Source organism: Anoplopoma fimbria, chromosome 9, assembly GCF_027596085.1.
Source record: "Anoplopoma fimbria isolate UVic2021 breed Golden Eagle Sablefish chromosome 9, Afim_UVic_2022, whole genome shotgun sequence".
Lineage (NCBI taxonomy): Eukaryota > Metazoa > Chordata > Actinopteri > Perciformes > Anoplopomatidae > Anoplopoma > Anoplopoma fimbria.
This window is the reverse complement of record NC_072457.1, coordinates 9,034,919-9,048,083: the sequence shown is the minus strand read 5'-3', so window position 1 is coordinate 9,048,083 and position 13,165 is coordinate 9,034,919. Positions and strand designations below refer to the sequence as shown.

The 13,165-nt window shown below is 41.3% G+C and overlaps 1 protein-coding gene across 1 annotated transcript in view; it reads right to left on the bottom strand.

Annotated features, from left to right (window-relative positions):
• rims1b (regulating synaptic membrane exocytosis 1b) overlaps window positions 1–13,165 on the bottom strand; it is a 65,290-nt gene that overhangs the window by 51,317 nt on the left and 808 nt on the right. The window lies entirely within an intron of this gene.

The following is a 13,165-nucleotide window of genomic DNA, read 5'->3' as shown; positions in this document are numbered from 1 at the left end:
CATGACCTCTGACCCTGAGAAGCTATCTATCCTGCCAATGGGAGTCCAGCGGCTGAGCCAAGCCCCGGCGCCATGGGAACAGCTGTCAGAAACAGAGGGTGCACAGCCGGTTGTCATGGTAACGTGGTGGCGTCAAGCACTGGGAGTCAGCGGGTGTCGGTGCACCAGCTGTTCTTGTTCTTAGAGCCACAGTTTCATGCAGTATTTATACCACTTCCACACATTCAGCAGACGAGCACTGTTAAAGCTGCACGAGGTGACTTTTTCTATGTAAAAATAAATCTGTGTTCTCAGCCTGAATCACAAAAGGAGCTCTGCAGCTGTGAGTAGGGATGCATCATCTTTGACTGAGAATCTCTGGATATAGACGGGTGGAATACTGATGTCAGGTCTGGACAATTTCCTGCCCATTTGCAATAAAACAAAATAAAATCTCTTAAATGTTAGTAAGTGAAAGCCATTCAGTGAAATCCAGACAAGACAACATTAGATAATCTTCTCCTATGCTTTGAAAAATTCTGCATAACCCTTCCCACCACTCTTAACTTTGGCTTTAAACCTGTTTTAATTAATGTGTTGCTCACCTGGGGGCGGCACAGAAAGCTGAAAACAAACAGGGTGCATCATCACCGATGCCAACAGCACAGAATGTGTCGAGGTAACATGCTATCACAAACAGTGCAAATAGAAAGTGGCAGCCTATGACACTGACACACTCAACTGGAAAGCATCTACTGAATAAAAAATGTATACAAAATATGCAGTATACAACTGCAGTATTCACAGAACATGTGCAATATCTTTGTTACACAAACACACACACAGACACAACAAGAAATCTAAAACATGCACCCTATCAATAGACAATGTGGCATTCCAGATTAATGCCCTCTGAGTCAGCACACAGTTCCCACATCAGTCTTGAATTCTAACTAAATGCATGTCTTGAGTTGTGTTAATCTTAGCCATGACTCAACAGGGGTCGCATGAGTGACCCCTACGTAATCACTCTGTGAAGACACAGGGAAAGATGTCCTCTCAAGTAAGGACATGCTTTCTGTGTCTACTGTGTGTTCATGGATTAACCTACGTACCTGAGCCTGCTGCCTCTGCAGAGGTCAGCCACCATGCCTAAGATCACATGTGTTGAAGAAAATGTGTCTGTTTTCAGTGAAAAGGCTCTTATAAACCCACTGTAGGCCACCTGCCCAGCACCAACAGACAGGCAGGCAAAGTTAGCAACTAGCTGATGATCAAAGTGGAACATTTAGCAGCTTAAGAGCCAGATATCTTGACCAAAACAGGGCTGGAGCAAAAATCTGATTGAAATCAACTAGCTGGACAGAAATACAACCCCGATGGATGCTAATGTGTGCATTTTCTGTGTTTAACGAGTCATAAAATAGAAAACGGGAGACCGTAGCTTGGTTAGTACAGAAGCGATGACACGAAGCTCTTGTGCTTTTTACCAACCGCCGCTAGGTGCCGCCATTTTGGACTGAAAACGCCAATGAGCCGTGTATGTGCTAATAGACGTCTGTTAATCAGAGGAAATTATTTTTAGGTAGATCAACTTGGCAAGAAAAAACACTTTTCTTAAAGGTTGTAAATTTCACAAATAGCCGCATCCAGAGTTATGTTCAGTGGCATAATGAACATACATCAGATCCAGAGAGGAGTTTGGATTATTGAAGCAAATCATCTTTCTGTCAAACAAACACTGAAATTATCAAGCCATTTATCAACCGCTAAGCTAAGCTAACCCCTAACATTTATCAAGCTCTAAGCTAAGCTAACCCCTAAGCTAAATAATAAGCTAGCTAACTGAGCAGAAACTTAAACCACATTTATTTCTGGATGAACAGGTTGCTAGCGAGACAGCTAAGAAGACACCGTATTTTAATATAACAACTTTAGAGTTACAAACCGTGTCCTTTTTATCAGCAGAGGTTAGGCACACACACACTGCCTACAGTAGGCTTCATTTGGGTCCATTACTCATTACTCACAAAAGTAACATATTGGCACTACTATAAAGAGTTGTTATCTGACACCTGTAGCATGTGGCCGTGGTAGACATTGACCAGAGGGGTCCAAGTGGTGTGAACCGGCTGAACAGTGGCTGTCTCCTCTCTGCAAGTCAACACCACAGGCCAGCAGGGACAGCCACAGAGCCAGATGTGGGTTAGCCCTGCTTCGGCCTTGTCATAACAAGCGTGCAAATGAGCACACAATAACATTCCCTCACACACACACAGGCAAATATGAACAATGACACAGACAGAAAACCCCACATGAACACATGTATGGGTTTGCCTTTGCCTAGGGGCCTCGCATATTCAACTCAGCATGTCCAAGGACTCCCTTTCCTCTCTCTCCCTTTCTCTCTCTTCTCCTTATCTCTCCCTCTCGTGTCTCCACTTTCTTCACCAGTCGTTGGTGTGGCGTTGTTAATTAGCACCGCTATGAATACATCGCCCAAGGATGGGGAAGGAAGAGGGGAAAGCTGTGAGTGTTTGTGAATGTGTGTCGGGCAGTACTATTTCTGTCTCATCAGCTGATTCCTGGTGACGCTTTGCAGAAGACTCTTCCTCAGTCGGAGGAGTTAAGGCCCTTTCAGACTCAAAGCGGGATTAAACCCATTATTTCCAATGCCTTGCGCCGCGCTACAATGGCTTTTTTCTGCTTCGACTAAAGGTAGTCAAAGTTTGCGCAAAGACAAAGACACTCCTGGCCGATAGAAACTACACAGCCACATGTTTCACTTTTACAATTCAAAATTTAAGGATGAGGACTAACCAAGGTGTTTAAAAAACGTAGCGCTATCTAGAACCTGATTGTCTTGCGTGTAAACTATTGTAACTCTAAACTACGATATAAAAGCACCTCCATTGTCATGTTGAGAAATCTAAAGTTACAACCAGTAGTTGTAACAACACAAAGGTTTGGAGCTTCTAAGGGCCTTTTAATGGCCTCATTCCCATGGTTTGCTTGATGCAACACAGAGCCGTTGTGGTGCTACGCAAGCCATCCGAAATGTTGGGTTTTAAAGCACAGTGGTGCAGTTGTTGCATTCTGTGTGAAAGGCCCTTTAGTTGAAATAACCAAACAAGCATGCTGGATAGTCCCAGCACACTCCATGACAGCACAGTGCAGGATGTTGAAGGAAAAAACTCAGCTTCTGATGGAGCTCGAGAGACCTTGAAGACGACAGACATGTTGACACACGCTGTGAAGGAGGCAAGGAAAGGAGGAGTCATGGGTGGAGTGGGGAGTGATCAGAGGAGGTAAATGAAAGGAAGCAGACACAAACAGGGAGAAGACACCCTGGGGTGAAAAAAAAAAAAACAGGAAGACAGGAAGAACAGGTAAAGAGTGATTTATACACAATCCCAGAAGTCTTCCCATCTCAGAAAGAGATGGATAGACAAACGGCTGTCTGCAGGGGGGAAGAAGGAGGTGATGGGAGGAGAGCAATTGGAAAAGCAAAGGATGGACAAAAAGAGCCAAGACGGAAACAAGCGTGGGCCAGAGAGCAGCGGAGGAGAGAAGCCGATGCATCCGGAGCCGCTCTATAAATACCTCTTGAGAAGAGGAGAGGATGATGGAAAGAGGATGGAGACAGGGTGATGGAAAGAGGAAGGGGAGGAAGAAGAGGTGGAGGTAAAGGAAAAGGAACAGTCGAGACAAGCAATACCTTTAGCAATTTAAATGAAGGATGAAGAAAGAAATGTCAAAAATAAAAGCAAAAAACAAACATTCCTGCTGGAGTGTGGTGTGTGAAAGTGATGAAAAGAAGGAAGGAGGCAGCGAAGGGACGGGGAAAGAGCAACAGATGGGTGCTTTACCAAATGCAAACATCTTCTTTGTTTTCTTGTTTGCCTTGCCATGATGTTATCCATGACGAATTTTACACATTTGGCTCCCTCCACTGTCAGAAGGCTATAAAATAGTGCTAACGTCATAATGCTAGCAGAAATAAAGCACCCAGATGGCCAGTGTGTATCTATCTATAGGGCAGCAATTTCTCAAGAAATCTGGTCAATCCTTCCTGGCTCGATGGGGTTTGATTCCCAGCTGTCATTCTTTGAAGGATCCAATGTTAAAGCCACATCTGACTGCTGTAGTCACATAAACCTGCTGGTTTAGCACACAGCTCTAGGGAGCATTGTTGTGTCCTCCATCATTTATTTGAGAAGAATCTAGAATGGTGTTAAGGCATGGGACCATATCAAATTTCACAATCATCCTGGCCCCAAAAAAGTTTAATTCATGTTATTCATAGATAAATAAATGACACTAAAACATACTGAAATCACTTTACCTTATACGATGTGTTAAGGATCACATGTTTATTGTTGCATTACAGATAGACATATATGTTTTTTTGTGAAAAACAAACAATCTTAAATAAGTTAAGCATGAATCATAGGGTCAACCTGTATAAATAAATTATAAATACATAAAAAAAATAGAATAATTGTGTGAGTATGTTCATTTTTCATGATAGTTACTGTTAAATCATGCTTTAATTTCCACTTTTTATCATGATAGCAGGCTAGACAGATATCATGATTATCCCAATAATGGAAAGTAACCTCCAGAACCAAAACCATATGCTGAACCTGTGGGGTAGCTCTTTCTCTGGATGGTGGATAAGACTTAAGTGACAAAGGGATGTTTTTGACTTTTAGTTTCACTTGACTATTCAGTGTTTTTATCAAAATCAACAATTAATCAGCAAATGTCAGCATTTAGCTCAAAACAAATGGTGGGTATCATGTGCATCATGAAGTTCATAATTTCATTGGCTTCACTATGACATATTGAATATTTCGACAAAGAAAGAGATATTGACCAGTATTTAAAATGAAGTAATGAGGGTTTCAAAACTGTCCACACGACATGCACTTTGTAATGATTGAGTCACTGAAGGGCCCATGCGGTTGAAGAGGTTAAATGAACAGACTTGATGTTGAGTCTTGTGGGAGGTCAGTTCTGTTTCTTATAATGCTCCATCGGTTCTTCAGCCTATAGCATCAGACTAAACAGCCCCTCCCATAGCCAGTGCTTAGATGTTGGTATCTCCTTTTATTGATGTTTTGAGTGTTTTACCCTTATTTATGGAGCAGAGTGCTTTTTTGGCATGGACCCCTTAGTGTGTGACTATCACTCTATCTCCCTTCTCCTCATGTATTTATTTTTTCTTTCTTTTCCATTTATATTCCTCTAACTCTTCCTCCATTTTCTTTATTTCTTTTCCTCTTATACCTCACTCTAATCTTCCATATGGATTCCACTCTGTCAACGACTAGTAATTGATGAAAAATGTCTTCATCAAAAATTTATGAAAATATATATATATAGATATATAACTATATATATATATACATATATAGATATATATAGATATATGTATATATAGAGAGATATAGATATATTTATATATAATTCACTATTGCACTGTCCTCTGTTTCTCTCCCTCTTATATACTGAGACACAAAGCCTGTGACCTCACACAGCCTGCTGCGTGACGTAAGACATGAATCTAGTTGATGGAGTAGTTATGGGGTAATCATGGGCGACCTCTATTCCCCTCGCTCCATCCCACAAGCCTCGGCTGGCAGCCCACTCCTCCGCTGCCCCCCTCCTCTTTCTTCTTCACTTAATTTTCTGCAGGCCCCACCTGACTCCACACATAGCGAGCTACAAATAAAATAAATGGTTGTGTGTGATTGTTTTTGCTGCACAAGATCCACTACCAGCACCAGGGTTTATTTACGTCCAAAATGTTGTGTTTGAACAGCGCATACTGATTCATAATTGTCTTGTTCTATTGCTAATGCAGTTTGCTGGTTACTAGTCTTGTCATGACACATAGAACAGTTTGTATTTTATTTGGGTATCATTGCTATAAGTTAATTTTTGTTATAAACCAGCTGTGTCAGTACACGGTGACATCACTGGTGGGTGTGGTTACAGGAGCAGAGGAGCATATTTTTGACCAACAACTAACCATTATTATTGTTGTTGTTCACTTCAATTATTGTTGGGTATTTTATTTTATTATTTTTTTAATTGATTGAATTTGCTTTATTGCAGTCTTGAAATGTTTTAATCCTATTTCAACCATGTAAAGCACTTTGTAACTTTGCCTTTAAAGTGCTAATAAAGTCTATTATTGAAGTGTATTATCTAATAGTTAGCACTGCTGTGGTATGTGTAAACCATTATATACAGTTAGATATAAATGGTCACTGTCATGATTGATAAGAAAAATAAGGTGATTTACCAGATGTCAACACCAATGGAAGATTACTTATTAGTTAGCACCATCCACCACCAAAATCAAAACACCAAATGAGGGCAGATCTTTTACGTTAAGATTTAGTTGTTTTTGGACTTCTCTATTTGAGTAACCCAAACAGCCTGACAAGTGTTTGTATTGTGCTTTCTGAGGGAGATGTGACAGGCAAACATGGTCTGCATGAAGCAGCAGTACATTACAGGTGTGTCACAATCCCTCTAACAGCCACATGTTTAGGCACAATTCAACATTATTTAACAATTATGTAAATAAGCCTAAAGAGACATTTCTGACTTATGTTACCAAAGGGCACAAATTTGAGTCCGATACAATGTTGTGTGTGGCTGCTCTTAATTTAATCCCATCACTTCCTCTGACCACAAACACAGAGATGGAAGGAGAGAAGAAGAGAGATGTAGAAAGCCTGGTCAGCCCAAGTAGAATGCATTCTCATTAAACTTTAATGCTGGGGAGGTCTGAGAGCACTAAAGAAGCTACTCACCGAGGCCTCGCTCAGGTCTCTCACTCTCAACACACTCGCTCAGAGTCACACCCAGCCGCACCATCTCCTCCCATCCACTGTGAGAGAGAAAGGCCATGTCCTGGTTCTCAGTCACATTTTGTCCTCTATGTCTCTGCTGCTGTAGCTAATGATTAACCAAATCAGCACAGCTGTATAAACACACAAACGCAAGGCTGTTTCCCAAATTGCACATGATAGTAAAAGACCACGGCTTGATGAGGTAAAGGACAGACAAGCTCTTCCACACCAAACTGGGAATGCCATTTCTTTATCCAACTTGCTTTAACAAGTCACTGTGGGTGGCAGTCATGGTTTATAAATGTTTAAATGATCACATTGGACGAAAATGAAGTGTATGATCTAAGTCCGCTTCCAATGCAGGGTGTAATGTGCCATTTATATAACAAAGAAGAAAAATGAAAGGGTGCTTCACAAGTTGTCACGTGTCTGTAAATTTGTTACAGATACAATATTCAGAGCATTAATATAGCAGCAAACAAATACTTTCTATGTAAGGACATAGTGGAGTAATGTCTATACCTGAGCAGAGAGTCATTCTCCCTCTGTGTGTGTTGTAATGTGTGTGTTGTGCTCTGCACGGCGCTCATACAGCGGTTGCAGCTCATAACGCCGCCCTGACCAACTGTTAGCTCTGTTGGCATTGTTTGCACGGTTACTACTGCTAGATGCAAGCCACCGGCTCAGCTGAGGCCATGTTGAAGGTGTGGAGACACTAGATATGCACTAAATTAGCACTTTTAAGACAAATTCTGACTTTCTGACGGATCATGAATGTAATTTTTGCTGGTGCACAAAGGAGGGGTATGATATTTAAAGTGTTCTAATACAAACTGCATACTTTTGCTTCCATCTGTGCTGAGATTCCTGGCTATTTAACTCACGTTCTGGCCCACATTTAGTGCAAGAGACTACACAAGCATGCATGCATGGACTCACACACACAGGTACACATGCATACTAAAGTATACCCAAATGTGCACCAGTGAGTGTGTGTTTGCGGATTTTTTGCAGTTACATTTGACAGTGAAAAACTGAGAAGCAGACACAAGATTGAAGAGATTGAAGAGATGACAGATGTGTAGACGAACTCAAAAGAGTCCCGAAACACACACACACTGGTGTCGCACAAACACAAATCATGTACACGCAGACACCGTTATCCCCCCGCCCCACCCCCACTGGCTTCCATTCCTCCAGGTGTTGCAGACACACCCGACTGCTTTTGAGTTCCTTTTAATTAAGAGCAAAGTGTGAAGATCCAAGCGAGCACCCTCTGCATAAACACACACACATATTTGGAGCACATGGATTTGCACTCTCTCCAGCTGTCTGGAAAAACTGTGGAGGCTGGCAGCAAAGCAACAGGACAAACCGTACAGTAACAGAGGCGTTCTCTCTTTGCAAGAGCGTACTTTCCGTCTGCAAGCTTTCATCCACAGACCAACAGAACAGCAAAACCATCTGGGTATGTGGTGCATTTTGTGTGCTGCTTCTGCAAGTACTGCAGTACACATGCTCTCAGAGGTACTGTATAGACACTGTGTGTGTGAGTGAGGGTATGGTTATGTGTGTTGAGAAAGAGTGCTTGTATAAGTACATGTGTACACCTATGTGTATATAGGAATGAACATGCTTTCCCGTTTACATTATGATCAAATGTTTACAGACACACACAAAAACACAATCATATATCTGTATTGCATACTGTAATTAGTGGAATTCACCAGTGGGTGAAAACTGAAAGAGGTTTACAAGAAAAAAAGAGGTTCAGATCATCTACTGAAGCCAGTGAACTGAATATTTAAATATTTCAGGAACTGCTTCCAAGTGTGCGCTATTTTCAGACCTGATCCATAATTCAACATTAGCATTTTTCTTACAGAAACCTTAAAACTCTTAAGTCTGCTCGGGAAAATGTTTCTCTTTATCTTCGCTGAAAGTACCAAATTGAGTTAAGTAGGAATCTGTTTTGTTTTTTTACTCAAGAGATATATTTGGTAACTTGACATAATGCTAGCTACAACTATTTTCAGCTCTGCAAACAAGTGACAGCTATCCAAGCAAGAAGATGGATATATATTTTAAACAGAATAGAAAGATACAGGCAACCTTTACAAAAGTGAGTGATATTTGATAAAAGAAGGACACACTAGACAGTTGGACACTGGTAAAGACATTTCTGCTAGAAGAAACATTAGTAAAGATTTTGAGTTGACTTTTGCTGCCATGGTACTATTTTTTGGGGGGGAATCTCAATGAGTATTTGATTAATACTTAATAGCCCTGGTTTTATTACCAACTGGGGGCTGTATTCACCATTGCATGTCACTATGTACCTATTTACAGTAATAATATCAATGAAAAGCAGCAATGAAGGAAACATTTAATAACATCTAAAACAACAAACTATTTACAACCAGAGTACTGGATATTGGATTGAACTCTGACTCAACTTAGTTCAGTTCAGTTCAGCTTCAACATGGCCCAATGTGTTATTGAAAAAATAATCACATGTTCAATACTTTGTAAATGAGACCAAATAAGTGCATTAAGGCAGAGCTAAAAGGCTTTTTACCCTATCACTGATATACAAGTACACTAGCTTTTCATCAAGATGCCACGAAGGCTAGAATTATCTGAACAGCACAAACATTCAAGTTCTTCATGAGACTCAAAGGTGTACTGTAGATATCGATATCAAATTGAAGGCGATGGAAGAAATCCTGCAAATTTATTTGGTGACCCAAATAAAATATAATAATAATTGCTAATGACTATGGTACAGGACACTAATACGCTCCATAGAGCTTAGAGGAACTGCAGAGTCAAGTGATAAATCACAAGGTTCATCACTATGAGCAACTCGTTTTATTCATTGTTGATATAAAGATATTGATCAGTGCAGCTTTAAGCTTTAACTCTTTTTTTAAGTCACACATCAAAACAGAAGTCAATCTGTTCCTCCGATAAATTAAAGCCTTGTCTTGACCTTGGAGACCAGATGACCTCTCGGTGGACAGTAGCAGCCATATCAGACAGCCGGCAGGGAGGGGGGCTACGCTGCCCTCTATATGCACCCTGAAGCCTGCAGCCTCGGGGAGTCCTGGCAAAGAGATTAACAGTGTGTTTGTGTGTGTACGTGTATGTACGTATGTGTGTGCGACCCCTGACAGAGGCTCTTCCCACTCTTTCTGTCTCCCCCTTTTTCTCTCTCTTTCCACCCCTCTAATCCTTAAAACCTCTAAATCCTCCCTGCTCTGCCTCCTTCTGTGCTCTAGGTCCTGATTTCTTCTTCTGTCCATCTGTTGTAAAGGAACAAACTCCAGCCAATCGACACTTTGTTTTTCTGCCTTTACATCAACATCAAGAGGGGGCCTCCATTAACTACACCCGCCACTCCAACCTTAAGGCCCTGTGTTGTGCGTCCAACCCCCGTCTGAAATGTCTACAACCTCGCTGCTGAACGCATCAATATTTTACACATAATTTCTATATTTACATTTTGGAAACCACAAAAGCTCCCATGGGTGGACGGGAACTTGGAGTGTTCGGTTGCAGAGAAAATATTTCCTGTTGTGCTATAAGGAGGATTTTTGACATCACAGCATCGGAGCGGTTGGTCACTGTTGCGTTCAGCATTTCGCTCTCTCCACACAGCACGACAGCTCCCCTCCACTAACATCCTCTGGATTAGGAAGTCAATGGAAGGTTTAGCAAGTCAATGGAGGGGAGTCTCGGAAGTCTGTAGTGTATTAGAAATGGACAAAGTGTTCGGTGGCGCCGTGAATCGGTGAAGGAGACCCCAGGTGCTGACTTCTCAGTCGGTGATTAGCCCAGGACCAGGTGATCTGGCTCAGTAACAGATCAGGACACTTCAGAGTCTCTCATGACAGATAAAAGCCCAGTATCACTATAACCTTATCACTGCCAGCTGCTCAGGTCTCAGGCAACGCTGCCGTCAGTGATGACCAGGTGAGAAGTATTGACGTAAGTTACATAATGATCTTTTAGAGGTTAGTTTTCACTGCATTGGAAAAAGCATAATTTGCTTTTATTCAAGTCCACTCTCCCAGTGAAGAGGAATTTGTTCAACAAGTTTTATGGTTTCGGGAGATCGCTTTGAATTATATTTCTTACAAGAAACTCTAACGACATATTTGGCTGTAGCAAATTACACAAAAATTGATTGACCTTATGACAGAAATGGATGAACGAATTAAATTGTACACACTTTTGGTATTTTCTGCAATCATTTGACCTGAATTTATACTTAAGTACAGCCAATTGCTGTCAGAAACACGTTGCTAGGAGCAGTTGGCATTTGTCACGTGACAGTTCAAACTGACAGTTCACATCCCTGTCTTCGACAGAAAAAAATTAAGTTCCCATAAACTAAACCACATTATCAATTTCGTTTTGTGAGAAACTTATTTCTTCCTGATTTACTTTCGCAGCTTTAAACATGTGATTAACAATGTGAATTGACGGAAATCAAAACAAAAACGGAACAAAACTTTGTTTGTGATGGTATTTAAGTTACGGAGCTGGTTGAAATTGTTCACTCAACACACCTGTTGCACACTACTTTACATAATTATAATGCTATACAGCATTATAAATAAGTAAGAATTTTTTCGGGTGGCAGGATGGTCCACAACGCTCACTTTTCCTCATAAAATAATATTTTTCGTTCCACAGCTGAGCTTTTTCTTCCCTAATAAACAGCTAAATGAAATATGTAATCCATGCATTATACCTAACTATGTACTATGTACTACAGAGATAGTATGCATGCTCACATTGCTGCATGTACCCTTAAACCAATTGATGTCATCTGCCATAATGCCATTTGATTCATCAATTAAGATACTGTGTATGGAAAATGTAAATGTTGGATGGTTGTCGCTGACATCTAGAAGGAATCAGCATGTTCTTGTTCATGAAGCATTGCTATCTCAGAGATATTAATATGAATTCAAACTTAATGAGAATATCACAACATCACAAAAAAGGTTAAGTTCCCTCCACTGACAGTGACTGAGAAACACAAAGATACTCCTTACAGAGATTTAAATATTTGGGTTGCTGATGTTTCTTATTATGTGTGAAGATCCTAAGCCCCTGACTTCTTCTAGGTCTGTTTTTGAGTGGACTGCTTTGGGTGACAACATGTGTGACACAGGTGCCGTATTTTAACAAATACATTGCTATTGTCTAGAACGTATTGAAATTAAAAGAAGTTGACAATATCACATGAAGCTGTCCCAAATGAAACACAATGGCTAACTTGCAAGTAACTTCTTCACATCCCTCTCCTTCCATTCACTCTGCCCCTGTGTAGTAAATATTAAAGACTGCTTCACTGCAGCTAACTAAACCTTATTTACATATTTCTCTAATACACAATTTCTCCTTTGTCCATGGTTTGCTGATCCCATCGATGGTTCGCCAGATGATGAAGCCATTATTGACTGAACCTGAGCCTGTGCCTCATGGAACATTAAATACATCACTTCCTCTCCCGATGCAGCTCTCACACTATTTCCCTTCAGGCTGCAGTCAGGAAATGAAAACAGCCATTAGAATTGAAGCAAGCCAGAGTGCTCTGGGATGCTGCTGCACGCCTGCTTCGGCAACATCCTTCATTATGGAGCCAGAGATTGGGCCCTCACCTGTTTTTTAGTGCCGGTTTTGGACACAGCTCTGGTGGATCACACTGCCATTTCTAGTGGTGGAAAGCCCCGAGGCATCAGACTGTAATGCAACCAGCCCTTTGTATGAGGCAGCTGTAGCACATAGAGCCATCATGACAAAACACTGTCTCTAAGAGAGCAGACAGTGAGTTTAAAGTGGCCTATGGCTGTCTCATGTCATTTCCCCATATTGCTCCTTTAGCAGCTCACACTTTCTGTTTTAGCCTATCGCATCCTCCTGGTTGTTATTATTATTCCTACACAGCTCAGATTCTTGGGATTCAAATCAATATACAGAAGGATTTCAAAGGTGCTACAACATAACCGGTGTCTTTTCTCGTCTGTATCGTGTCCGGCTCAGGGCTGCTAAGATTCCCAACCACACCCCATCTTCCTCTTCCTCCGCCGGAGGGGAGCACACAATGACCGTACACACCGCTGCTCCACCACCACCGTCCGTCTGTCGGGGGCTTATGAAACGGATGGTGTCGCCGGAGGCCTGTGAGCTATAATGTTATTGTTGTTCCCATTATTGTCAAAGAGATCTGTCTCTCACACACACACACACACACACACACTCACACACACACACCATACAGAGCTTCACGGTTGCAAAAAAAA